Source organism: Panthera pardus, unplaced genomic scaffold (assembly GCF_024362965.1).
Source record: "Panthera pardus isolate Hobbes unplaced genomic scaffold, ASM2436296v1 HiC_scaffold_24, whole genome shotgun sequence".
NCBI lineage: Eukaryota > Metazoa > Chordata > Mammalia > Carnivora > Felidae > Panthera > Panthera pardus.
In genome coordinates, this window is record NW_026526810.1 from 35,642,403 (window position 1) to 35,670,354 (window position 27,952).

The 27,952-nt window shown below is 42.3% G+C and overlaps 1 long non-coding RNA gene across 1 annotated transcript; it reads left to right on the forward strand.

Annotated features, from left to right (window-relative positions):
* The first annotated feature begins 1,642 nt into the window (after positions 1-1,642).
* On the forward strand, positions 1,643-26,678 carry LOC109262900 (uncharacterized). The gene is made up of 2 exons (XR_002078006.2): positions 1,643-9,828; positions 15,078-26,678. It is a non-coding gene; the product is annotated as an uncharacterized LOC109262900 (long non-coding RNA).
* The last annotated feature ends 1,274 nt before the right edge of the window (positions 26,679-27,952 follow it).

Consider the following 27,952-nt stretch of genomic DNA (forward strand, 5'->3'; position numbering starts at 1 on the left):
TTCAGTGGCCTTGCAGAACCTTTCTTAGGTTGCATGATAGTCTGGGAGGCTCCTACCAAGTCTGTTCTTCTCCTCTACCCTCCTTCTACTCCCTTCCTGGGAGAGACTACAAATCTGAAGGCTATCCCGGTACTGAATTAGTCAATAGGAAGAACAGGTGCATGATTGTGTACTGTCGCAAAGCGGGGGCATCAGAATAAGAAAGAAAAAAGTGCGTAGATGTGTAGACCAAAGCTTCATGTGAACATCTGATCTAGGGTGAATTTACTTACATGTGTTTCATGATTTTCAATTATGTATGCGAGAGGACACTTTTTTTTTTTTTTTTTTTAATTGGCCCTTTAGGCCTCTAAGTGTATTGATCTGGTGCTGCCTCCATCTGTATTTTTAAGTGTTCCACATGCATTTCTAAGGCACAGCCAGGACTAAAAATTAATGCTCTAGACTGGAAACAATTAAAGAAGAGTTCTACAAATATCAGTGCCAATTAAAATAGAGAGCTGTAGTTACTACCAGAGCTATAAAAACCATCTTTCTACTGAGGAGAACACCAAAGATTCTTGAAGGCTAGGAGATTATTCATATCACAGATCATCTATCCTTGAGGTACAGGTCCTTTTGGTTGTAAACGACTGCCAGAATGTCCACTAATAGTGATGAAATTGGGTTTAATGCATGTGTGTGTTGGTTCTGAAAAGAAATGGAAACTCACTGGAGCAGAGAGGGAGCACATTTTCCTTGGTAATTGTGCCTATAGGAAGAATTTAGGCTTATTCTTGGATTCATGCTTGAAAGTATTTTGAGTTACAAGGCTCTATCATTCAAATACTTAACATTGTGGATCTTTTTGAGCTGAAAAAACCCTTAGAAAGGCTTTTTGTTTGGTTGGTTTTTATATACAACAGACCCACCATCCCTTACCAAATTTTTAAAAAGTTCTGGAAACTAAAAAGGTTTGCATAAATTTGAGGTAAAGATATTTGACAGAAAGTTCTGAACTTGAACTGACAGGAGACTAATTTTGGCATTTATTATATTTGGTAGAAATGAGTTGGGCTATAGCAAAATTAATATATTTGATTATGGGGTATGGCTCTAGATTTCACTGGAGATATATGAAGCATATTGTCTTTCTAAAATTTAAAAACCTTTGTATTCTGAAACACATCTGGCCAAAGAGTTTCAGATAAGACAATGTAGATCTTTATACCCTCAAAATCATCTATTTATTAAAGTTGCTTTCTGAATTTTAGAAATAAACTATAGGAGGAGCAACTGAATTTTCTTCTACTTCAGACCATGCCACTGTTCCATTTTATAGTTACGCTGGAAAATTGTTTTGATACAATGTTCAAAGTAATTGATGTTGACATACAGGAGACTGAAATGTTACCATGAGGTGGTGCATCATAAAGATTTATGAAGGGACACCTGGGTGGCTCAGTCGCTTAGACGTTGGACTCTCTATTTCGGCTCAGGTCATAATCTCATGGTGTTGAGATCGAGCCCAAAGCTCTGCTTCAGGCTCTTTTCTCTCTCTCTGCCCCTCCCTCTCCACCTCCCCACCCCCACCCCTGGCTCACTTGCGTGCGCATTTTCTCTCTCTCTCTCTCTCTCTCTCAAAATAAATAAATATTTTTTTAAAAAATAAAGATTTATAAAAACTCTGGGGGAAGAAATGCAGATTAGGACAACATCATGATTTCTGTCCCCCTTGTATATTAATTATCCAGTGGATGAATAGTTTTTAGGATTGAGCTCTAGTGGGAAAATAATTCAAATAGTAAAGAAATAAGCTAACATGATCCTCTAGTTTGATAATATCCACTAGGATAATAGTAAACACTTCATAAAGAGGATTTAGTTCTTCAGTGTTTTGTTTGTTTTTTAACTTGAAGAATGACCAAGTGGCTTCCTTAGAGATTGACTGTAATGCTTAAAACATCCCAGGTGTGGTTTAAATTCCATGATAATTTTCATCAAAAATAGATTTCAGATCTTGGTCTTTGGGTTTGTTTTTGTAGAAAACATTTACTTTACACCTTTCTTTTTTTCCCCTCAGACAAACCACTTTTCCCCTTGGCCATCGTTTAAGCTTTATACCTCTTCCCTTTTTTTTATACATCATTTTACTTCTTTTCATGGTATCTCTCTATTATCAAACTCTCTTCATTAAGTAGATTTTATACTGACATCTGGTGTACTACAACCCAGGGGCCAAACAATATGTTCTTGCAAATAAAGTTTTATTGGAACACAACCACACGCATTCATTTGTCTTGGTTATGGCAGTTCCCATTCTACAGTGACAGAGTTGGATAGTTGTGACAGAGGCAGTATGGCTGACAAAACCTAAAATAGTTACTCTCTGACCCTTTACAGAACAAGTCCATCAATCTTGACATTATACTATATAGTGAATCCTACAGGTGGAATAGAAATGAGACACTAAATGATTTACCCACGACCTTATGGTGAGATAGGAGCTAAAATTAGGCTCCAGCACCTACCATTCTCCTTCTTTTATCTCTACTTCTTCCTCTTCATTTTTCCTAGAAACAAGGATGCCTGAGTCAATTTTGAATAAACATGGCCAATGTTAGCTTTTTAGGTTTCTTTTAGAACCTCACACCTTTATCCCAAGATTATCTATGTATTTTCTCCTCATCTATGTTTAAGGCCTAACAGTAGTAACACAAGCATTTTCCATAGTAACACTTAAAATCTAAGTTGGCCCTTTGTCTGAATTTATTTTTTCCTAGAGAATTCTTGTATGTGGTCTAATATTATTGTGGCAGTTTACTAGCTAGCAAACATACCTTTTGATGTGTAAACATTAGGAAGTAAAAACTTTGGATATAGGACATAAAACTTGCCTCTTTTCTAATGTACAGTCAGAACAAAGATCAAATGCATGCTATTCTGCCGTATTCAAACCATTAGAGAGTTCTACTGATATCTGAAGCAGAAAGAAATGCCCAAGATACGTAGTTTATCACAACAGATGGCCTTACCAAGGAGGAAATTATGTTTTTAAGCACAGTACGTCATATTATAGAGTAATAACATAACAAATGAGCAGGTGTTTGAAGATTGCAATTTGAATGGAAGCTACAACATTTTAGCTTCATCAGAGGCTGCTGCTGCAAATCAGTTAGGCAAGCACTTATTGATGGTTTAAATTAAGAAGCCACACTTGAACAGAGCCCATTTCCCTTCCCAAGGAGTGCTGTTAAAGATTCTTAACCTACTATGACACTTCTGATATAATCTTCCCTATTTCATTCAATTCAGGTTGATTCACACACACTTTCAAAAATAGTTTAAGAAAAAGGGTGTATGTGTGTGGCATGAATAGAGGATTAACAGAATTCTTTATTTTTTAAATAAAAATTTTGTAGACTCTGGTTATTTGAACATCAGTAACTGTCATGGCAGTAGTAGAGTTTTTGTTTCTTTAAGCTAAGCTAAGGGAACCATGCTCGTGAGAAATTCTGAAATAGTTGTAAGGTCTTTGTGACATTTTAATACATCTGGAATTATTAACCATAAATACATTGCAGGAAACAGTTCCTTGCTCACGCTAAAGATTCCTATGGTTAAAGCTTAGAGATCTAGAAAATGCTCCTTTTGGATTGACCCCAAATGCATAGAGTGGAAATCTTGCATGACTATTATTACAATCCAGATGGTGAATGGGTGGTATTGAAAACACTGTTTTGTAAGGGCCATAAAGACTGATTACCCATGACTTAGACTGGTGAATAAGAATATATTGCCCATTCTACCTAAAATTAATGACTCAATCAATGTTGAATTATAATGCAGCTCTTTAAGAAGCACCAATAATGCTTACTGTTGTTTTTAATTAAAAAAAAATTTTTTTTTTGAAGGAGAGAGATAGAGCATGAGCAGGGGAGGAGCAGAGAGAGAGGGAGACACAGAATTCTAAGTAGGCTCTAGACTCTAAGCTGTCAGCACAGAGCCTGATGGCGGGGCTCAAACCCACGAACCATGAGATCATGACCTGAGCCGAAGTCAGACGCTTAACCGACTGAGCCACCCAGGCGCCCCCAGTAATGCTTACTTTTATGTCAAGTTGATGAATTTTAATATCGCTCATTTTTTTTTTGGAGGCCATTCAGTTAGAGGCCTTTATTTTAGTTGTACTTAAATTCCTAGAATTATAATAGTCCCTAGTTGGAAGGTCCTTATATTCAGCATAAATCTGTTTTCTTGTGGCTTCCATCTGTTGAACTAAGTCCCAAATACTTGGGGCCATCAAAGTAAGAATGACTCTTTTTCTGTATATGGAAGCCTATATAAGGGAGCACTGCATAATGGAATTAAGGACTGGCCACATGTCCTACCATTCATTCAGTAAAGCATGTAAGCCTTCAAGTTCTCATCTTTTTCTACCATTCCTGATTACACAGAACTTCATGTCGTTCCATAGTCTCAATGGCTATCTCCTAAATACAACAAACGATTTACCTGTACCCATCTCAGATAACAGTATACTGAGCTGAATGAGTGTTAAGCAACCAACTAGGCAGAGTGAAACTTGCACAATTATATATTTTCTTTTGATTTCCTAATAGTAATAAGTATCCCAACCTATTAACTACCTACATAAAATAAAATTACCCCCTTGTTGTAATACTTTCCCCCATTATTACAGTTTATTCGTCTCATAACTTTTTTTTAATGTTTACTTTTGAGACAGAGTGCAAGTGGGGGAGGGGCAGAGAGAAAGGAGACACAGAATCCAAAGCAGGCTCCAGACTCTTGTGCTGTCAGTATAGAGCCCGATGAGGGGCTTGAACTCACAAACCATGAGATCATGACCTGAGCTGAAGTCAGATACTTAACCAACTGAGCCACCCAGGTGTTCCTCATCTTATAACTTTTACTTATGCAAGAGTATTGTTGAATTATCCCTTTTATCACTCTTAATAAAAAGCAAGATTGAATTTGTATGGTACTATAACTTTAAAAATCGAAATAACCCTGAAAAGATTATTTTACCTCTCTCAACCTCAGTTTCTTTGTTTGAAAACAAGACCTTTGGACCAGAACTAGCTTTCTGTAACTGTTAAGGAATTTGGTTATTGATAAAATACTAAGTTTACAATTGTTATTTTTGAGACAGGAGTTGTGTTACTTGAACTTTCTATTGCCTCTTTCTTACAAAATCCCCATAGACATTAAATGTATATTTTAAATAATCAGTGAGGTTTTGGGGTTTTTTTTAAACCACAAAGAGTAAAATCTACTTAAGTAGGCGAGATATTGTTGCTAGTACTTGTATGTGAGAATAGTCTGGATACGGAAAGTACAGGTAACTGGGTGCCAAAAGAGAGCCTTGACGTGACCTGTGAAGGTGAATGGCCATGTCTGGAGCCAGGCTATTGCTGTGAAGATGGAGTCCTGCTCTTCTTTCTCAGAGGCACACCCTCAGCAGTGCCCTTTAGTTGTCTGAGGATCTAGGCTGTATTTGATGCAGTCATAGATCACACGATGCCACACCAAACATCTGTAAGATAGCACTACATGGACTGACCGTTTCTGTCCCCCAAAATTCCTGTGCCAACATTCTAACCCCTGAAGTGATGGTCTTAGGGGGTAGGGTCTTTAGGAAGTAAGGAGGTTATGAGGATAGGGCCCTCAGGAAGGAAATTAGTGCCTCTATAAAAGAGACCCTGAGACGCCTGGCTGGCTCATTCAGAAGAGCATGCGACTCTTGGTCTTGGGGTTGTGAGTTTGAGCCTCACACTGGGTAAAGAGATTACTTAAATTAAAAAAAATTTTAAAGAATTGATTTAAAAAAAGAGACCCTGAGAGAGCCCTCATCCCCATTCACCACGTAAGGACAGAGAAGGCACCGTTTTGTCTATGAAGAAATAGGTTCTCCCCAGACACCCAATGTACTAGCACCATGATCTTGAATTTACCAGACTCCAGAACGGTGAGAAATGTCTGTTGCTTATAAGCCACCCAATTTATGGAATTTTTGTTATAGCAACCCAAATACACTAATAAGACAGGCACCCACTCAGAAGATTCTCCTGCTGGCTAGCCCTGTCACTTGAAATTTTGCTGAAGACCTTGCTTTGGGTAAAGGATTATAAATGTTAGCCATATGGGTTAATTTGCATGGTTTAATTTGCCATATCAGAAAGATAGTAGGCTACTGCCAGGATTAGACTGCCAAGAAATTAGGAGAAGAAATACCCAATAAAAAATGTTAAACAGATACACTTTAAAAGGATTCAAAATGAGATGCTATAAAAACAGAAGAGGCAAATTTGAATAAGAACTAAATAGATCTTCTAGAGATAGAAATACCATTGAAATAAAAAGTCAATGAACAGCCACAACAGTAAATTAAAAATAGCTGAAGAATTGGTGAACTGGAAAATAGAACTGAGTTCATATCCTGGAATGCAGTAGAAATAAAGAGATGGAAAATATAAATAGGCAACATGGAGGATAGAAAGAAAAATCCAACATACTTCTAATCCAAGTCCTAGAAGGAGACAATAGAGAAATTGTTGATAGGTTCCAGAATTTATGAAAGATAAGATGCGATAGATGCAGGAAACAAAGTGAGCCCAGAGCAGGATAAATAAAAATAAATCCAAACCTAACATACACTGGATTGAAACTATAGCCATGCAAACACAGAGAAAAACAGAAAAAAAAAAAAAAAAACAGATTACAAGAGATCAACAATTAGACTGACAACAGAATTCTCAATAGCATCTGGAGACAAGGGGTATTTACATGTTTTTGAGAGAAAACCAATTGGCTGCCTAGTTGTGTTTAATTAGCTTTATTATCATTGAAGAGTATGGACTAAATAATACCGTCTTCAGCAAAGAAAAAGAATTTCTCACTTGCAGGTCCTTTTTAAAAAAATTACTAAAGGATGACCTTCAGAAGAAAGGAAGTTGAGCTCAGAAGAAATAAAATATAAGAAGCAATGGAAATAAAGAAATAGGTAAACTTTAAAATACCACTTTAAATAGAAACAAAGGTGCGTAAGAAATTCATCAGAACTTTGCAAGACATGGAGAAAATTATAAAACCCTATTGAAATAAGTCTTAAATTTTCTTAAAAGTTATACAATGTTCATGAATGATAAGGCTAATTAAAGAATAATGTTCAAACTCATCTATATAATCAGTGTGATTCTAATCAACATTCCATTAATTGTGGGGTTTTTTTGTTTTGGGTTTTGTGTGTGTGTGTGTGTGTGTGTGTGTGTGTAGCTTAAAAGGCTGTTCCAAGCATTCACATAGAAAATGAAAGGCCAAGAACTGGCAAGTCAATTTGAAGAATAAGATCAAGTAGAGGGGATGTGTTTTTTTCTTTCAAATTTTAAAGCTTATTAAAGAACCCATAATTTTAATTAAAACGTCATATTCTCATAGGTAATAGGTAGGTAGATATAACAAAAAAGACTAATTACAGACCCATGTAATATGTAATAATAAGAATACTAAGGATAGTAAATAAAGCATATGATTTTTACCATATAGTTTCAGGCACTATTGTAAGTGCTTTACATATTCTAACTCCTGTATCTGCAAAGGTGCATTAAATTTCAGTCAAACACAGCAGCATTACTCACAATGGCCAAATGGTGGAAACAACACAAATGTCTACCAAGGGATGAATGGATAAATTATGGCATACCTATACAATGCAATATTGTTCAGCCATGAAAAAGAATGAAGTATTGAAATATGCTACAAAATGGATGAATCTTGATAGCATGCTGGTAAGGGAAAGAAGCCAGACACAAAAGGTCACATTTTGTGTGGTTCCTTGTATATGAAATACCAGAGGCAAATCCATAGAGACAGAAAGCAATGTAGTGGTGCTAGGGGCTAGGGAAAAAGAATATGGAGAGTGATTACTTGAAGAATATGGGATGTTCTTCTGGAGTGATGAAAATGTAAAACTACAGAGAGGTTGTTGCCACACAACATTGTGAATGCACTAGATGCCGCTGAATTTAGTGAATTCACTAAACCACTTTAAAATGGTTCATTGTTAATATGAACTTCACCTCAGTACAAAAACAAACTTCAGTCATCAAGAATAGACTATTCAATAAATGTGCTTGGGAAATTGGTTCATGCATATGGAGAAATATAAAATTAAATTTCTTCTTCATACATTACACTAAAATAAATACCAGGTATATTAAAGCCCTAAATACAAGCAGGACTTTAAAACTTGCTGAGATGAGCACTGGGTATTGTATGGAAGCAAATTTGACAATAAATTATATTTTAAAAAATAAAAGGGAAGAAAAATAAGAGAATATGTCATCCTTTATAAGTTAGAATTTTCTGCAAGAAAAAGACCATTAAGATAATGGAGTGCCTGGGTGTCTTACTTGGTAAAGTGTCTGCCTTCAGCTCAGGTCATGATCTCACAGTTTGTGGGTTTGAGTCCCATATTGGGTTCTGTGCTGACAGCTCAGAGCCTGGAGCTTCCTTCAGATTCTGTGTCTCCCTTTCTTTGCCCTCCCCTGCTCACGCTCTGTCTCTCTGTCTCTCTCAAAAATAAATAAACTTTAAAAAAAAATGAAAAGCTAAGTGATAAGCCATGGACCAGGAGGGAATATTTGCAGCCAGTACAGTTGACCAAGGGTTATTAATGATAATATTTGATGGACTCCCTCATCTCAGGAAGAAAAAAGACAACCCGATAGAAAAATCGGCCAAGGCAATGAACAATTCGCGGAAAAGGAAATCTGAAAAGTAACCGGGAACATGCAAATCGAAACAATGACCTGCCATTTTCCATGTCAGATTGACAAAAAATCCAACTTTGAGAACATCCACAGGGTGTGGAAATGTGGGCCCAGTAAAACATTGCTGATGGGATATAAAATCGCTTTAGAGAGCAATTTGGCAATACCCACACAGCTGAACAAAGGCTTACAAAATAATTCCAGTGTCGACATCCGACCTAGAGAAACTCTCAAACAAGCAAAGAGGAAATAAGTAAATATACAAGGATGTTTGCTGCAACACTTTAAATAAAAAGAAAAATATGGAAACAACTGTCTATCAGTTGTGGATTAAAAAAAAAAACTGTAAAAAGAATACGAAAATAGCAACTGTAAGAAATGAAAGTGTGTGTGTGTGTGTGTGTGCACCTATATAAGCTAAAAAGCAAAATGTTGAGTGAAAACAAGTTGGGAGAAACTTAAGGCACATGAAAATTACACATGCCAACTGTAGAACACTGATTATTTCTGGGAAGGGAGAGTGAGAAAAAGAATAGGACCAGAATGACTGTATATCTACAGTGATTTATTAACAGTAAAAGAGTGATTGCTAGCAAAAATGGCAAAATGTTGACGTCTGTTAAATCCACGTAGTACATGAGTGTTTATAAGATTATTTTTCACACTTTATATAAACAAAACATTTCATAATGAAAGCAGGAGAAAAAGATCATGGCCTCATGCTCATGGTAATATTTCAACTGACATAATATTTGACCCCTCCAACTCCCCAGATGAACTGCACCCAGAATGCAGCAAGGGCTTTCTCTAAGGCCAGAGCTCTACAATACTCTGTATGGAAAGAGTTGACCCACAAGTGGGGCTCCCGGTGAGGAAGAAGACAGATGTTGAAGTAGCTGTGGGTCTTGGCAAAAGGCAAGGAGGGAAAAGAGGAGACCAGGGCAAATCGAATGAATGAATCCCATCCTGAGGATGTCTGTGTAAACCAAGCCAGATGGAACCTGCGCATGCATGTGCTCTCTTCCCACACCCCCTCCAGATGACAGCCATGAAACAGGTATGGCCCTGGGGGGGGGGGGCAGCAGATGAGAGGTGTCCACAAATTTGTATTTGACTTAGCAAACTGGATAGAGCTGGCACTTAGAGCATTTGGTGGGGATGGGGGCGGATCATGCTGAGGAACCCTGGAAAGCCTTGAAAATAAAGGACCCCATGCTTTGGGTAGAACTGGAAAGAGGAGGATTCATTGAATGTCTTAAATGAGTAATTAGATCCCCACATCTCCCCCAACTCCCCACAGCCTGTTAACCTCCCTTATCTTAACTTTGAAGGAGACAGGTGGGAGGAAGGAGGCGTGTGCAAGGGTGTGATGAGTGCAGTAGCAGTTAGTACCCAGGGGAAATTGAGCTTCTGCATTTCGAGATACCAGGCCCAGTGGGGGGCAGTTTGGGGTGTCACACTGAAAACAGGGAGCAGTTAAGGAAAATTTAACATTTGATTAAGCAGATCCCCCAGCATCCCCTTCTTCCCTCACACTCCCAAAACACTGGCACCTAGGATCAGAATCCCAGACAGGAACACGGGTATGTTTTCCCTCTAGAGTGTTAATTTGCCCAAGAGATTTTTGACATTTGTAAAAAAAAAAATTTAATGTTTATTTTTGAAAGAGAGAGACACAGCATGCGTGGGGGAGTGGGCAGAGAGAGAGGGAGACACAGAATCTAAAGCAAGTTCTAGGCTCTGAGCTCTCAGCACAGAGTCCGAGTGGGGCTCGAACTCACAAACTGTGAGATCGTGACCTGAGCTGAAGTTGGACACTTAACTGACGGAGCCATCCAGGCACCCCAAAATTTTTGACATTTTGAGATTTTGACATTAGAGATTTTTGAGATTAGATGGTCTCCCAACACAGCAGTTGGGTTTGATTTTGACACATGATGGTGGCTGCAACAAGGGGAAGCATGAACCCAGAGTGCAAAGGAAGCTAGGACCCACGGCCCTTGTCTTACAGAGCCAGGAATGGAGTCTTAGGGAGGCAAGGGGCCTGCACAGAACAATGAAAAGAAGTCAGACTCCACACTACCACATATAATGCAGGTAGGTGTCTTTTCCTTGAAGGTAGAGATACTGTAAAGTATAGTAAAAATGTACTCAGTCAGACTATGTGGAAGGGAACTTTTTTTTTAAGTTTACCTATTTATTTTGAGAGAGAGAGTGCGCGCGAGTGGGGCAGGGGGGAAGAGAGAGGAAGAGGGAGAATCCCAAGCAGGCTCTGTGCTCCCAGCACCGCTCGATCTCATAAACTGAGATCATGACCTGAGCCTAAGAGTCAGATGCTTAACCTACTGAGTCACCCAGGCACACCCCCTCCTTTTTTTTTTTTTTAACTTTACCTATTTATTTTGTGGAAGGGAATTTTTAAGGAGAGTCAATTCTGTTTCTTTCAAAGTACAAATGGTTCTGTAAGTTAAACTAGGCTATCAAAGTATGGGCTGGCCAGGGCTCTGGGGGACCCACTTTAATGAATTAGATAAAGTTGATTCATATCTCATATACTAAATGATTGTCAATTGCTGCTTCTAAGGTAATTGAGAATGCTTGAGAGTAATTTAAGTGACACTTTACACTATTAATTAGCTCTACCTAACTTTTTTATTTCATTGATAGAGCAGAGGCTGGGCTTGAATTACTTCAGCAATCTAAGCAAAATGGGGTTTTCTGGGTAAGGAGATGTTTCTGGATCTAGTATTCCTTGACAGGAATCGGATTAGGATTTAAGGAGATGTTGACCTTTGATGGCACTTGTTTACTGTTTACCTATGGCAGCCCAGCCTTACGCATACCTTGTTTAACCACTAATTAAACATTTCGATCAGAAATCTCCCTCTTAGGGGCGCCTGGGTGGTTTGGTCGGTTAAGCGTCCGACTTCGGCTCAGGTCATGATCTCACGGTCCGTGGGTTCGAGCCCCGCGTCGGGCTCTGTGCTGACAGCTCGGAGCCTGGAGCCTGTTTCAGATTCTGTGTCTCCCTCTCTCTCTGCTCCTCCCCTGTTCATGCTCTGTCTCTCTCTGTCTCAAAAATAAATAAACGTTAAAAAAAAATTTTTTTTTAACAAAAAAAAAAAAAAAAAAAAAAAGAAATCTCCCTCTTAGGGGCGCCTGGATGGCTCTGTCAGTTAAGTGTCTGACTTCGGCTCAGATCCCGAGCTCACGTTTGGTGAGTTGGTTCGATGTCAGCATAGAGCCTGCTTCGGATCCTCTGTCTTATTCTCTCTGCCCCTCCCCAACTCAGGCACACCTGCGCGCGCTCTCTCTCTCTCTCTCTCTCTCTCTCTCAAAAATAAATAAAGATTTAAAAAAATTAAAATAGAAATCTCCCTCTTAATAAAGCGGAACACACACTTTGCAACAAACATATTTTAGAGCTGATTTGATTAATTCATTTGAAAACCAGAGCTCTGGGCAGTTAGTTGCTTCTAGAAACATTTGTTTTTGAATATAACATCTTTGGCAAGACAAAAAGATAAACAGAAATGATGCGGCTTCTTAGAGAAAGACAATGTTCCACTCATTTTCTCTCCGAGGAAGCTTGCTATATATTTTTTTCCTCATGTCAGAAATACATGGAGTGTCTTTTCACAGAGAAATACCATACTTCCAAAATGGCTCTTGTCTTCATGGGGCTGATAATCTAGGCAGGAAATAGAGTACAACACAGGGCCAAGTTGGAGCGTGTGGTTAAGGAGTAGTTCAGACGAATCCCCCACCGTCTGCATTGGATTCCAGTTTTTGATTTTTCCTTCTTTTTTTCCAAATTCCTTTTTTTTTAAATCTTCCCCCCTTTCCTAATTCCCAGCTGCTGAGGAGGAGACGCTCTGACCTCATCTGTGCTGGCAACAATCAAAGCCCATTGTGCTGCTTGTTGGGTGTGCCTGTCCTGCCCTGAGAATGTGGCAGCTGGTTGGCCATTGTGGACAGAGAAGAGCTACTATCACTTATCTTGACAGGCTGCTTTTCTGTGATGTGGGCAACCCCCAGGCCCCGCTTCACAGGATAAGAGAGGAGCACCGGTTTGTAGTGGGAAGGCCTACGTGGGGGTGTCAGAGCTACCCTCACCTCTGGAAGCCTGTCTCCTCACTGGGACCAGGACAGGTGGGTTCTGAAAGCCCTTCTAGTCCTTTAGGGGGGTGGAGTAGTTTGAACCGTAAGTAAAAAGCCCCAGTTGTAATAAGCTTCCCATTCTTTTTTTTTTTTTTTTTTTCATGTTCATTTATTTTTGAGAGAGTGAGAGAGAGCGCAAGAAGGGAAGGGGCAGAGAGAGAGGGGGACAGAGGATCTCAAGTGGGGTCTGTGCTGACAGCAGTGAGCCTGATGGGGGGCTTGAACTCACGAACCAAAGATCACGACCTGAGCTGAAGTCGGATGCTCAACTGACTGAGCCACGTAGCAGCCTCAGCTTGGCATTCTTTTAAAGAATGGCAGGTACATTTGTCCTTGGTGAAATTTAGAAACCTTTCTAGGGATCAAACCTGCAACTCACTTGTCAGCCCAGGCCAATTGAAGAAACGCTTAGCACCTACCATGTATAAAGCGCTGTGCTAGCTGGGGACACAGAGAGAACCAGTCTCCGTCTGGGCCCTTTGGCCTAGGGAGGCACTGAGGTAAGGAAGAAACAATCAGGTCTAACTAAACTTTATCATTTTCATTGCTCTTAAATTTTAGAATAAAGTTTCCTTATTTTAATTCTTCTGCAATAAAGTAAACTTATATATTAATATGTACATAATTATTATTAATCTAAGCACACTTGAATTCCACACTTCAGAATTGAATTATAAAGCACAGTCTTATTAATGCAAAAAGAAAATGGACGGGGATGCTGACGGATTTAGTTACCTTTTATAAATGCTGAATTGGCTTCTTGAATTAAAATAATCATATGTGTCTCTTGAAAAGATATTTACACTGACAGGTTATAAATGCTAACTAAATTCCTTTCAGACCAAGCAGCCAGGCCCTTAGACTGGAGGCATTTAATTTAGGAGAGGTGAAGTTTAAGATTAATTAATCATTTTAAGTTATTTTTTTACATTATTTATAATGCTTTAGTAAGTGCTCCAAAGAAGAGCCAAAGTCTTCTTTTTGCAAGGAACGTCTATTTGTGTTTTCAAATCTGTTATTCAGAAGCTGTGCCTTCGGTAAATTTGGATGTTGTGTCTTCCTGGGAGTACTTACCACTGTTTTGTGCACAGTTTGATTTTGATTTCCAAGGTTCCAGGTGTGTTTGTGTAATTTGGATTAGAGACACTATTTAGGGCCATGAAGACCTTTTGCTGTAGGTGCCACAACTCCTTCCTTTTAGGCATTTCCTTTCATTTGACTTTTCTTACTTGAAATCCTATTTGCCTTACATTTTTTTTCATCCAGTCAGCATCCTCTGGTTTAAGGTAGTTGAGAAGCAGGTTATTCCCGCTAGCATTTACAGCATGTACACAGGAGGCAGTAAAGCAGATAGGAGAGAACAGAGCCTTTTCCAGCACAGTCACTTAGAGGCTCTGTTAAGTTCCTTAACAATAACACGGAAATCATAATACCCGCTTCATGGAGGTGTTGGAGAGATTACATAAGATTATATGCATAAAGTGTCTGCAGGATGCACAGTGCTCAGGGACCAAGTAAACGATAATAATTAAATCCCGGTGGTCTTTGATTTTGTAATTTTGGCCTAATATTCCTGCCAAATATCTATATTCACATACTGTTATTACACTTAACAGATTGCCTCAATACCTGAAATCACACAAAAATTAACCGTGCAAAACGTATATTGATAGCCCTATATTAATAACTCTTATTTAGTGCTTAAATAATTCTGTTTTCCTGACATTTTTTAACTCCTCTGAAAATGTAGGCGCCCCTCGTACATGCCCCCAGAGTAGGGCAGAGCGTCTCTATCTGCTCAAAGCATTACTGGAATCTAGTTCCTGCACGCGCGTGTGCGCAGCAGAATGGATTTTATACTTTAAAGGGACTAATAAAAAGACCAAAATGCTTTGCAAATGAAGTGATGGCGATTTAAAAAGAACAGCCACTATTTGTCTCGGTTTTCAGACCTCCTGTTTGAAAGGGCTGTGCCTGGATTTGACGCCCAGACTTGAAAGTTCCCTGAACCAAGAGAACCATGTGCGAAACACATCAAGGGACTCAGGCTTCCCAAAAACCCAACTTCATTGTTTTTCTTGGAGGTGGAGAGAGCTGCTGTTCAGAAAAATTTCCAAGGTTTCTGTGATTTGTTATGAATTGAAGGTCGTTCCCTGGATCAGATTCGTAGGAGGCACCGGAGTCCGCCCGACGGTCAACGTGGAAGCAGATGTGAGCTGGCAATTGTGCAGCGACGGAGAGAAAACACTCATTTGGTTTGCCTCCTTGGGTTTCACTTTGCGCCTCTCCAGACTGTCTTCTCCCCGATTTCCACTAGAGGGCGCCGAGCCCCCAGCTGTGCCGGCTCTCCAAGTAGGGGTCTTTTCTGATCCTGGTCCCAGGGGCCTGCTGCAGAGACTCCAGAGGATTCTGGATCCAGTTTGGGGTTCAGGGTTCCCTCAAAAGGTGATCCTTCGACTCCCTGGAGAGGGTGGGGACCTGTGAGAGCCTTATACTTCAGGACTGGGATTTCGGAAACCCCAATGAAGGCTTTCTTTTTTGATCTTCTCTGTTTCAAAAGGGCACTGGCAGAGATGAATTATGTTGGATCCCAGGTCTCTGGGGACTCTACTTCCTGAACCCCGATTGCCAGGCCCCTGCAAACACATATGTGCTTATGGGAGCACTAGACTGGAATATTTGAAACCAGAACTCCAGAAAATCCACAACAGATGTTTTCCCTGAAAGACACAGGCTCTCTATCACTGAGCCCCCGGGGTCTCCCTGCCCCCTGCCAGCCATGCTCCTGCATTGGCATTGTGTGGGTGAGGGGGATCACGCCTGACTTAAAATTCTAATGGACAGGTCAGTGCTTCCTGGGGCTGTAAGTAGGCTCCCTCTCAGCATGCTCTGTAAGCAGGAAGGTATGATGAATGTCTACCAACCCTGTCCTGCCTGCCGCATTCTTTGTTTCTCCAGGTTGTTTGAGGACCTAATTTTGAGCGACCTGCCCCTGTTGAAATTACTTCTGCCACTTTGGAACGTCTGCTGAGAATAACCAGGATCCGCATTTCCACTGTACTTTGTGCCTCACAACATACTTTTGCGGGTACTGTGCCATCGGATACTTCCGCGACCGTAAGGCATGACTCCTCTCCTTCCCACCTCACGGATGAGAACAACAAGGTCCAGAACGAGTAAGCGCTGGCCCTGGGACTTGAACTCACATCATGTGATTCAGAAGGGATTGCTCCTATTTTGGGGGGGTCTTGGCAATATTAAGAATTCATTTGGGTTTGACTCCAGGGAAACCCTTCAGACTCCGCGAGCTTCACATGGGTGTGCATTATCAGGAAATTATGACATTCCCTCCAGACACTCTTCAGAAAATGGCAGCACCTATTTTTCCTGGACTGGTTGAAGGGCATCCTTTCTTAGGGCAGCGGGATGGACTGGACAAGCCCTGGAGGTGGCTTCTAGCCGTTCTGTTCTGCGGAACAAAGCATCCAGAAATAGACGAATCGGTCCCTTTTACCCCAGTAACATTTGTGGCTAACTGTATGAAAACAGGCCATATCCAGTCTAATTCATAACTACCGTAGAGTCGTTTTAGGAGGTGCTCATCTCAGTAATAGATTCAAAAATTCTCTCCGGCTTAAGACCTCATTGTTCTGGAGCACGGCGGCTGTCCCGCGTGAAGCATGCAGTTCTCCCCGTGGCCACAGGGTGGCGGGGTGACCTTAAGCTTCTTCCTCGCCTTTGGACAGGAAACGCAGCTCTCATCAAAATGAGCAAAATGGAGCAACTCGGAGCGGGTTCAGAGTGACATACACTTCACGTTTATAACCCCTTAAAAAGGGAGCGGCAAGCGCTCTGTTTCCAGAATGTCAGCGATGGGAGGTAGTGAGGAGAGGGGATGCTGGGTTCTGAGACAGTAGAAGAGGCTCGTAGTGTGGAGGGCCAGGTCTACTGCAGCCCCTGGCCCGGTTACCTGGCCGAGGCCTAGGGGGCTGTGCCCTGCGGAAGCCCACCGTTGGGCCTTCCAAAACTATTGCTGTTCCCCTTCTCTGTCTCGGAACCTTCTTTCCTGGGGCTCTGCTTTTATAGATTGTTTGTCCCCAGGATGTACTCGTTATGTCTTAAAGGGGTGCTTTGTGCTGTATAAGTTGGGGAGGGGGGTGATGCACCCTCCAATGGGCAACAACCCCTTTCTGAGCCTCAAATTGAGACATAGGCTTCTGACATGAGGGGCCGTATTTTGGGGGAACGGTGAGGAGATATTTAAATGTGGATTCTGGGTTGTACAGGCACCTCCCACCCACACACGGTGGAAGCCTGGAGAGACTTGAGGGAGCGTTTACCGCTTGCCTACTGTGGGCATCATGATGCAGGTGCGAGCTCCCGTGGGGCCAATGCGGACCCTACTAGGTGCCGACGGTAGGCGGATTGGGCAGGAGCCTGACCCACCCCACTGATGCCCACATGGAAACTGTGAGCTTTCACCTCCCGCACTTCTGCCAAAGCCCTGGATGCCGCCTTGTGGAGACAGCAGAGCTTTAGTGTCATTAGCTCTAGTCTTCTTAGCCGGCCTGGCAGAAGCGATGTTGAATTTCAACGTGGGAAGTTTCCAAGCACATCTTGAGGGATGCAGGAGCCTCTAACACTTTTCTGTAGATGTGATTAATATTCCTTTCCTCAAATTTGAGACCCACGGGTGGGTGTTTGTGTATCAGACACACGCACACATAACACACACATGCCTCGGAATGGGGAGGCATTGCCGTTCAGGTTTCAAGACGGAGGCTGCGTGTAATAGCTTCTTTCCTCCTTCTGGATTCGCTTTCGCTTCAATATTTATGTCATTCACTTATTAATCTTTTACAGGTATTCTCAGAACACCTACTGTGTGCCAGGCAAATTAAAATGAGTCAGAGTCAAGCTTATTTTTAGAAAAAGACAGACCCCAGGGAATCCATCCTTTTTTTTGGTAGGGAAAAGGCAGGGCTGAGCCGTGTGGCTGAGAATGCGGGTCTGGAGCTGCCGCCTGGGCGGGAATCCTGGCGCAGGTGCTCCCTGTCTGTGTGTTGTTTCGCTCAGTTTCCTCATCCTCATATGTGGGTAATGGTAGGACCCACAACACTCTGTTGTCAGGAGCAAATGAACGAGTAAGAAGGGCTCTGTACCATGCACGTGGAAAGAACACAATACACACAGAGCCCTTACTCTTCTTCTTTTCTCCTTGTGAACTAAAGCTCCCCAGGATCCTCGTTAGGCTGAGATCTCTCCTGTGCTTATGGACCAGCTAACATGGAGACTGAGGGTGAACTGGACCCGGCTGTTTCTGTTTTGGGAGCTGGGGGCAGCTGAGGAGGCCTGTCATCGCGGCCAGCAGGGAAGAAGCAGGTGGTGACGGAATGAGCTCAGTGATGAGCCATCACTCTGGCGAGTGGGGCAGGGGGGTGAAGACGGGCGACCCCTGCTGTGGCCCGGACTCTGATCAAGGTGACTGCCTGGGAGTCACCATCCTCCTGAGACATCACTTGCCAGTCTTTACACAAACTGAAGTCCCTTAAGGAGACTGTGACCCTCAGAAACAAAGAAAGACCCTTCTTCGGTCAAGAGGATTCTAGGGCATCAGGAGATCACCTTTAGAGACAGTCCAAGCTCTGGTTTCTGAGGGATCCCCCAGGTCATGGAGCCCCTGTGTCACCTTTTAGGGCTCAGTGATCATGGCACAGCTCCATCCATGATGGTGCCCATGGGGCAAGGTACCCCTGACAAGGTAGTGTCTACACATTTTAGTCTGGTCTTTCTAGAGTTGTGGCTTCACCCTGGTTCTTCCAACCTCATTCCTGAAGATGTGTGGGAAGGAGCCATGTGCATTCGTCCCCAAGCCTTGAGTCCCCTGGATCAAGAATGAGTGACCCCAAGCTCTCAGGAGGGGGGGGGCAGCTCCTGTCAGGGAGGCTCCAAAAGGCTGTGAGCTGAGATCCACTGGGGGGCTTCAGGCCGCCCTAAAACTAGGCCCGCAGTGACTAATGGGCAGGTGTGGTGGAATTGTGGGTAGCTCGGTGACACCTCGGTGCCACTCAAGGGGGTGCTTTGTAAGCGTCTTCTGGGAGAGCGATGGGGAGAGGGCATGAGAGCAAGAAGGCCCAACACCAGGCCCTAGAGGGGCGATGAGATACCATAGGAGGGGTGAAGCTGGGGATCTGAGGTTCTTTGTTAGCCAGGTGACCTTGAGTAGGCTATTTCACCTTGTGGGGCCTCACTTTTCAAACCTATAAAACAGGAAGAAAAAATTTTGCCTCCATCACTAGGCTGGATCAACACGAGTCCAGCTGCTGTGTGCAGGTGGCCGTTCTCCTTGAACAGAGGCTTCTGCTCTGGGACTGGCCTGTCTGCAGTGCCCATCCAGGCATTCCTGGGGTGCCCCCTGCCTGCCTCCGGCTCCGTCTGTCCCAGGTGAGGAGCACTTGGGCTGTCCGCAGCCCATCCGTCCTCATCACATGACCAACATGTGCCCTTTCAGGAGCTAGGTCCAGGTCAGGCTCGAAGTCATCAAGCTCTGACCTCACCAAACTTCCTCCTTCGTCACTCTGCCTTCCACTTGTTCTGTGCTCCCTGACACTGAGGTCCCTGTGGGGCACCTCACCTTTGCTGACACCCTTTCCTTCACCCAAACCCTCAGGTTCCTCAGTCTCCAGGACTGGTTGCCATTCAGCTGACGGGGCAACACAGGCTTCATGGTGGTAACACCATAACCTCCCATCCCCTCCCACCCTCAATCCAAAGTGCTCTCTCTGCAGTGCCTCGAAGTTGGCATAAAGAACAATATTTGAGCCCCATGGCAGGGCCAAAGGGCTGGAAATTCCTCTTATCCTAGGCTGTTTGGGCAGCTTTACCCTAGTGTCAGTTTTGCTGCTGTGATTCCCCCTCATCCACCTCCATTTGAGCTTATGGCAAGGACACTTACAGTGTCCCCTCTCCCTGCACTCCTCCCCACACCCCCATGCCCCCAGCACCCAAACTGCTGGTCCCCCTGCAGGCCCCACTGACATGGACAGTACAGTAGATCTGGGAGGGTTTGGGGTTTGCAGCATGACTAAGATATGTTGCCATTGACAAGATGCTCATAGGCTGAGTGGGGGAGACAGCCTGGCTTTAGATCTGGCCTCATTCTTGCATCTGTAAGATGGATTCAGGCAGGTGCCTCAGGTGAGCAATACCAACCATCCTGGGTGTTCCTCACATCCACTGATGCCAGGCCGTCATGTGTCCCCATTGACAAGCATATACTGAGCACTTCCTAGGTTCCCAGTACTGCCTGGGGTGCTGGGGGGAACTTTTAGCAAACAGAGCTATTTGCCTCATGGAGCTTCTGGTTTCGTGGAGAAACAGAGGAAACGTAAAACGACATAAATTGTTATGTCTATCAAAGTGGTGATAATTACTTAATTGTTACCTTTGCTTCTGCCCTTGGCATGCCAGGTGCTGCTACTTCTGGGAAAGATCTAGATTGTCTGCTGTGGATGAGACCTCATTTGCTTATTCTGATGTTTTCATGCAGTCCTTCTCCGCCAGAGTTCCTCATGGAAACCACAGAACACAGAACATGATCTTAGTGACAATTTTCTCAGCTCTGCCAAGGATTGTTCAGAACTAGGACCACTTTGGATGCAGACGAGAGGAGCAAATTCACTACATACAATGGATGTCTTAGGGCACTGGGCTTTTATTCCCCCCTCCGCTTCTTTGTGACAAGTTTTCCATTTTTCATCCTCTGAACATTGGTTTCTCTCGCTTCCTGCCTCTTCTGAAACTTTTGTTTTTTAATCCCCCTTCTTGGATTATTTCCTCTATCCTTTATCCTCCTGAACACAGAGGAAGAAACAGAAATACGGAGCAGAGGTACTTTCATTAGTGATGGGTGATGGTTCTTGATTTGAAAATCTACACGCAGAGGGGTGGGATCTAAGACAAAAATTGTTGCCATAGGTAGCCAAACAGGACTTTTTTCAGGTTAACCATTAAGAAAAAAAATGAAATCCACTCATTTCATGCTCCTCCCTCCACAGCAGCTGACTTTTCTAATAGAATAGGGTTCTCCTGGATTAGGGGGAAAACAGGGCAAATGAGAAGCTGGGCAGAAGGAGGTGCTCTGCTGATGGTGGTGGGATTTGCAGACTGAGTGCGAGAATAAGAGGCTCTGGTTATGAGCAGGAGTCCCTGGGGCCACTGTTATATCATTTTCCTCCTGTCTCTTCCCTAGACCCCTGGCTCCTTTTTTCAAGGGTATGAACCCCATTCAGTGTGGGCAGAGGCTGTGGTCCCTATTCACTGCGGTCTGGGGTCTCTCTAACCCTGGGTGGAGCACTTGGAGGACAAGGAGAAAAGTAGGACTTCCTCCTAAAAGTGCCCAGCCCAGCTGTGACTTTGATTCTGAAAGAAGGCCTTGCAGGTTGAAGACAATGATTTGTTATTGTTACTGTTTAATATTCATCAAATGCTTGTAATGTGTTGGACGACATTGAAAAAGATTTGTGGTGGGTAAAATTAAACTGAGCTCAGAACTGGCCTGCTGCCTCCAGGTCTGGCAGGCCAAGTTCTGGTTTCTTCTGCTTGTCCACAAGAATGACCTCAACCAACCAGGAATGGGAAGCCACCACCACCATAGCCCTGCTGATAATTCTCCTTTAAAAAGGCATGAATTCCTATAATCTTTCCTGCCTTGGGTTACAGAAGGGGGTGATGCTATGGTTACCTTCAAGAATGAAAGATCCAGGGATGTAAGGTGACCCAAAAAAGTGGCAAAGCAAATCAGTGTGAATGACATCTTTGAGCCAAATCTACAACATCAGCAAAGCTGGGCTTCAGTTTTCTCCCCTTTCCCCTGGTTTGGATGCTGCCTCTGTAAGACATGTGGACTCCTCTTACTCCTCCCGCCTCAAGACCACCTGCCAGGAAATGATTATGTATGCTCATTTGAACTAAAGAATGTTAGAGAGAGCAAATAGGCCAAAAATGGAGTCACTTATGCTAAGCCCCATGTCACCAAGCTGAGACTTAACACTGCACTTAATTACAGTTTCAGTCTCCCCCTGGGAATCTTAAACCAGTCAGTCTGGAATTACCTGGTCTGCACTAGTGAGGTAATCTTCCTGAGACACCCCTGAAGCTCCCTGAAGGAAAGTGATCTTGCCACAACCAGTTCACTCTTTGCTGGTAATACTTCCTTGTCCCACTCTCTTCTGCCTGCACAGATTGGGTTGGAATGACACTAGGCTACCCACCAACCTCATGAAAGTGTCCATGATACAAGGTAAACTGTAAAACACCACACAATCCCCAAGCCAATGGCACATCCCTCTTAGGTATTATTTGGCTCCAAGGTACCCAGGGCCTAGTGAAAGAAATGTGATCCTTAAGTTCTGAAGATTTGAGTGTGCTATTTTCTGTTATACTTGCTTATTTTATGTCCAAGAACTGTGGTTCTAGAAACTAAAAGTATCTACAAAAAGGCAAAATCTTAACTAAAAACAACTTAAAATACAATGACCATTATGGGGAGTGTTCCAATCAGACAAGATCATTCTTTTAAGACATGCACTTGAAAGCAAGGATTGCTGGGTTAAACAGACAGAATAGGATACCTATTTTAATTGGTATTCACAAGCTTCCAAAAGGCTTCAAGATTTCAAAATAGCTTTTTCTGAAAGATTCATTGCAAAAGCTAATGAAAAATTAAAGACACAAGAGGTACCTAAAACAAAAGACTGCAAGGCTGACATGACTCCTACTGCTTCTCTCTCTCCTCTTTTACCTGTGTCCTCATTCCAGTTATCCTCTGTATGAATTGTCTTTCCATTCTGAACAGATTACACAACCATAAACAGAAGTCTACCAAGTTAATGACCTTACAGATATCCCTGATATTTACCTTTGAAGAAGCACTCCCAGGATGTGCTCTGGGACTCTTGAGGGATTTTCTGGTAAACCTCTGTGTTATTCCCTTAAACAGCCAAAGGAAACTAAAATTAAAATTACGGGAAAATGTTCTGGCAGATAACAGAGCCTACAGATGGGGTCCTGGGAAAACTGGCAAAAACCAGGAAAGGGTAAGTGTTCTTACCATAATCTCTGCCTGTAGTTTCTACTCAAGGCAAGAAAATAAAATTTCCTGTGATTCCTTCCTTTCCAAATCCAGACCCCTTGGCTATTAATCCTTTCTTTCCCAGGGACAGCCATTACCTTCTCATTTGTCTTGTTTCGTGTCCTGATAATTTGGCTTTGTAATGGTCAGATTGGAAGCCCCAAAATATGGCCAGACAGAAATGTGGTTTGCACCCCATTTGTGGCAGTCTATGTGTAGACAGAAATATGGGTTGAACTCCATGTGTGGCTGGGGTCCTACCTGCCAGCCCTCATGGGAATTGTCAAAGTCTTGCTTGCTTCTGGTTATCTTTGGGAGTGGCTCTGGATCCTAGGAGTAGTACCTTTTATACCCTCTTTGGGCTTGCCTATTACATCCACGGCAGGTTATTTAGTATTTCCAGGAATATTTACTGTTTGTCTTGACTGAGATCTAAGGTGTTTGAAAGGATTTTTTTTAAGTACCTCTGTGGTCAAAGGTTGGCCAAATTGGAAGCTGATTTTCAGAGCCTGATAGAAATTTTTTTAGGTCTTCTCTCCTAAACTAAATGTACCTGGGGCCAGGAGGGAGGAGCACCTTCTGAAATCTTTTTGAAGGGATTTACTAAGAGATTCCAAAGCACAGCTATAAATCCAGAACATAGAAATAATGTGGTTTGATAGGCAGATCAGCTCCTTGGTGTAATTTTGGCTGCAGCTTAACTCTTTGAGTAATTAAAAGCAACTGGCATTATCTTACAAATCTTTGCAAAACAAGAAATACAGCTCTAGAAACAATTTAAAATCCACTTATTTTTTTGTCCAGTCCCAGAAATTCCCCTATTTATCTCAAAAAGCTTGTAAGTATTGTAAAAATTCTGACCTTAGGAAACAAAATCCCTTCTTGAAGCTACTGGCATTCTTTTCCCATGCCTTTGAGATGTAAGTGTTCTACCTGGTCTTCTCCAGAAACTCTTATCTAGGTCACCTCTTTGAAATGGAATTTCAGGGAGGAAACTCTCAATGGAAGGAAAACAAAGAAAGGAAAGGTGATTTGCAACTTTGGTGAATGAAAACTCTTAACTGTGCTATGGCCACTGAACAGGGAAACTTAAGTTATTCCTTCTGCCAGAAACACAACTGGGATCTAACTTCTTTTATAACCAGTGCTCTTTGTATTAGTTTACCTGATTCATTGCCAGAACTTCAGAATGAAATCTGCATCTCTGTTTGTGTCTGTCTGTAGATTTATGTGTGTCTCCATATTTATATGTTATAAATGTGTGATATTTTTCTACCTCCAGATTATATTGCTAAATTAATTTATCAAAGAATTCTATTTAATTGATTCAAAGATATCTAGGAGTGCCTGGGTGGCTCATATGTTAAGTGTCTGACTCTTGAATTCCACTCAAGTCATGACCCCAGGGTTGTGCGATCAAGCCCCACGTTTGGCTCCATGCTGAATGTAGAGCCTGCTTAAGATTTTCTCTCGCTGCTCCTCCCCCTCCCCACTTGCTCTTTCTCTCTCTAAAATAAAATAAAATAAAATAAAATAAAATAAAATCTAATTAATAGGTAGGAGGGGCCAAGGTGCTTAACCATTACTCTGTAGCATTATATGTACCACACTTGGGATGGTTTCCCATGGCCGGTGGGTTCAGCCCTAGCTGAATATTAGAGTCCTTTGTTTAGTGGGGAGGGTGCTTTTAAACCATACCAATGACTGGGTCCCTTTCCTGAGATCCACATTTAATTGGTTTGGTGGGAGAGAAGGAAGAGGATTGTGTTTAGAACACTCCCCATGTGACTGCCATGAGAAAGCAGAATTGAGAACCCCTCCTAATGAGGAAGGCCAGAGAGAAGGGCAGCAGACATAGGGGAAGAGGTGAGGGAGGCTTTCAGGAAGATTTTCTCCAAGGACTGAAAGGGTGGTGGCTGTGACTGTGCTTATTAAAGAAACTTGATCCTGAGTTCTGGGAAGTAGTACAAATGAATTAACTCTGTTCTCAGGGAAGAGAGGGTATGGAGTGGCTGACTCAGAGGGTAGCCCTGAAAGGTAGTTAGTTCAGAGAGACCAGAAATTTGGGACTATTCCAGCAGCCCTCAGGGCCCGATCTTTGTTTTTCTTCCACCACCCCCCACCACCACCACCACATAGTGGCTGGTTTGACTGGAAGAGCCATTTGCCATGAGCACTGAGGTGCCATCGAGGAGGACCCTGGGAGGGGAGAGAACACGGCATAGGGAAGACCAGGGAAAGAGAATATGAACACCTGGAATTGTGCCACCAGCATGAGAATCCTTCCATAGCATGGAGCAATGGGTCCAGGTCTCAGGAGTTAGAGTTACTCTCTCCGTGGTTTCCCTCCCAGGGCATGCTGCCCATGCCTCCACTAGATGAATCCCAACAGGCCAAGGTTGGTTGTTCCCCATTCTGTCTTCATCAGCACTGTAAGGGCACCTGACAGTTCAGGAGTAGATCTTGTTCATCTGTGTAATTGGGTGTGTTTAGAACACTCCTCATGTGACTGCAGTGACTGCAACCCCAGTGCTTAACGCAAAGCCCAGACATAAAAGTGTCCAAAAGGATGACCAACTACCCTAGCTTGCGCGAGACTGAAGGGATGTCCAGAGATGGAACTTTTAATGCCAACATGGAGAGAGCCTCGGAAAACTGGGATGGGTTGATCACTTTAGTGCCCACTGACACCTCAAAAGCAAGACCCCAAACTGGTGAGTTCTAAGCCTTCAAAGCTGCCTTGGATAGTGTTGGCATAGCCCGTCTGGAGAGCAGCTGTCTTCACAAAGGATGTCTCTGACATGGCATGACGACTCTACCAAGGTCACTGATCTCACCAATTATTTCCTGTTTGTTCTGACACGTGGAAAATAAGTGATACCAACTATATGGATAATGGAGGAGGAAGAAGGGGAAACAACATCTTAAATCAGAGACCAAGAGTCTTCAGATTTAGGTGGGAAACTTACCTCTGCTTCTAACTGAGAAGAGAGGAATGTTTGGAAAACAACACCTGGCTACACGAATGGTGCCTGAGAATGGAAATGTACCACGCACATTACATAATAATTATCAAAATAGTGGTTACTCTCTTTGAACACTTGTTTTGTGCTAGATGCTGTAGTAAGACATTTTTTAAACATTTATTTGATAAATATAGGAAAACATAAAAAATTAAACCGTCCTCTAATCCCAGTTCTGAGATGGTAGTTGTGATTGGATAAAGTTAGACAGGAGAACACTTCTGCCTTCTCTTGGGCCATTGAGCGTGAACACAGTTTTGGAGTGTGTCCTTCTTCACTTTCTCCAGGTGACGCAGATGTATTTATGTCCATATCTTGCAGACGTGTCTTTACAGGTGGAATGAATAGGTACGTTTGGTCTGCAACTGTTTTTGTATTGTTTTTAGCATATATAGACAACCTTCCTTCCAGGTCATTGGCTATTGATCTTCTTTGTTCTTTTAACTTCTGCGTAACATTCAGTGTATGAATCCAACATAGTTTTTCTACCTCTCTTTTATTGGTGATTTACTTATTTCAAGTATTATTTATTATATTATTTATATTCTATTATATTATTATAAAACAATTAAACATGTTTTACATATTTTACACGTGTGTACAAATCTTTCTGTTGATCATAGTCATATAAGTGGGGGTGTCTGGACCAGAACTCATCTACATTGTGACCTTCATAAATACTGTACAATTAACATCCAGAAAAATCCAAAATCCAGTTTATATTTCCAACTCCATGTCTCTACAACCTTGCCATTACTGGACGTTTTCATTTTCAAAAAAACCATTTGCCTATGCACCTATGAGTACAATGTGATATTTTGTTGAACATGCTTTTTGTTGATCATCTTTTTGGTAAGAATCTGAGCAGCTTCTCGTTTGCTTACTGGCCATTTAAATTTCCTCTTCTGGTTATATCCTCTACCTAGTTCTTCTATAAAGTGCTTGTGACTTTTCTACAAATGCATTACAGATATTTTTGCATAAGACGCACATTTTGAGCATTGTATCTTACCTATTTTTCTATAGTTTTTGTTTTTCCAAGAAGGTTTTAATTTCAATTTGGTAAAATCTGTTCATTCATTGCAGTTTTCTCCCTCTTCCTTAGATTTTATATGATGATACCATCCTTGCTAAATTCTTTGCCTATATTCTTGCATTTAAATGGGAGGCTTAATCAGTTAAGCATCTGACTTCAGCTCAGGTCATGATCTCATGGTTCATGGGTTCAAGCTCTGCATTGGGCTCTGTGCTGACTGCTCAGAGCCTGGAGCCTGCTTTGGATTCTGTGTCTCCCTCTCTCTCTATGCCCCTTCCCTCGCTTGTGCTGTCTCTCTCTCTCAAAACGTAAATAAACATTTAAAACAATTAAAAAAATAAATGGTGCAAAGGGCCTGGAAACATTTGTGGGACCTCAGGAAATTGAGTGACCAAGTGGAAAAAAATGTAACATAGAACAAAGATGTCATAGATGTTGCCAGGTAGAAACCAGGCCAAAAAATTTTGTTATGGGGGAAGTTAGCATACAAAAAGCCCTCCCATCCTTTTCTTACCTTCTCTGTTCATTTTTCGGTTTTAAAACACTCATTTTAGAAAATATGCCTTAATTGTTGTAGTTGTGAACTCCCTGCCCACCCTCCCGCAGGCTTCCCTGGCTGGGCCACCAATGCCACACCCTGGCGAGATGAAGCTGTCAAAAAACCCCAGAAAACAAAAAACAAAGAAAAGGTGGAATGGACTACCTAGGGTGACAGAAAGTGAGTCCTTAGTCACTGAAGGTGTTTAAACCTCTTGATGGTGTATTTATATAGAAAAGGTGGTCCTAGTTCTAGTGAGTGGTAACCCGTTTCTCACCCTGAGATTTTCTG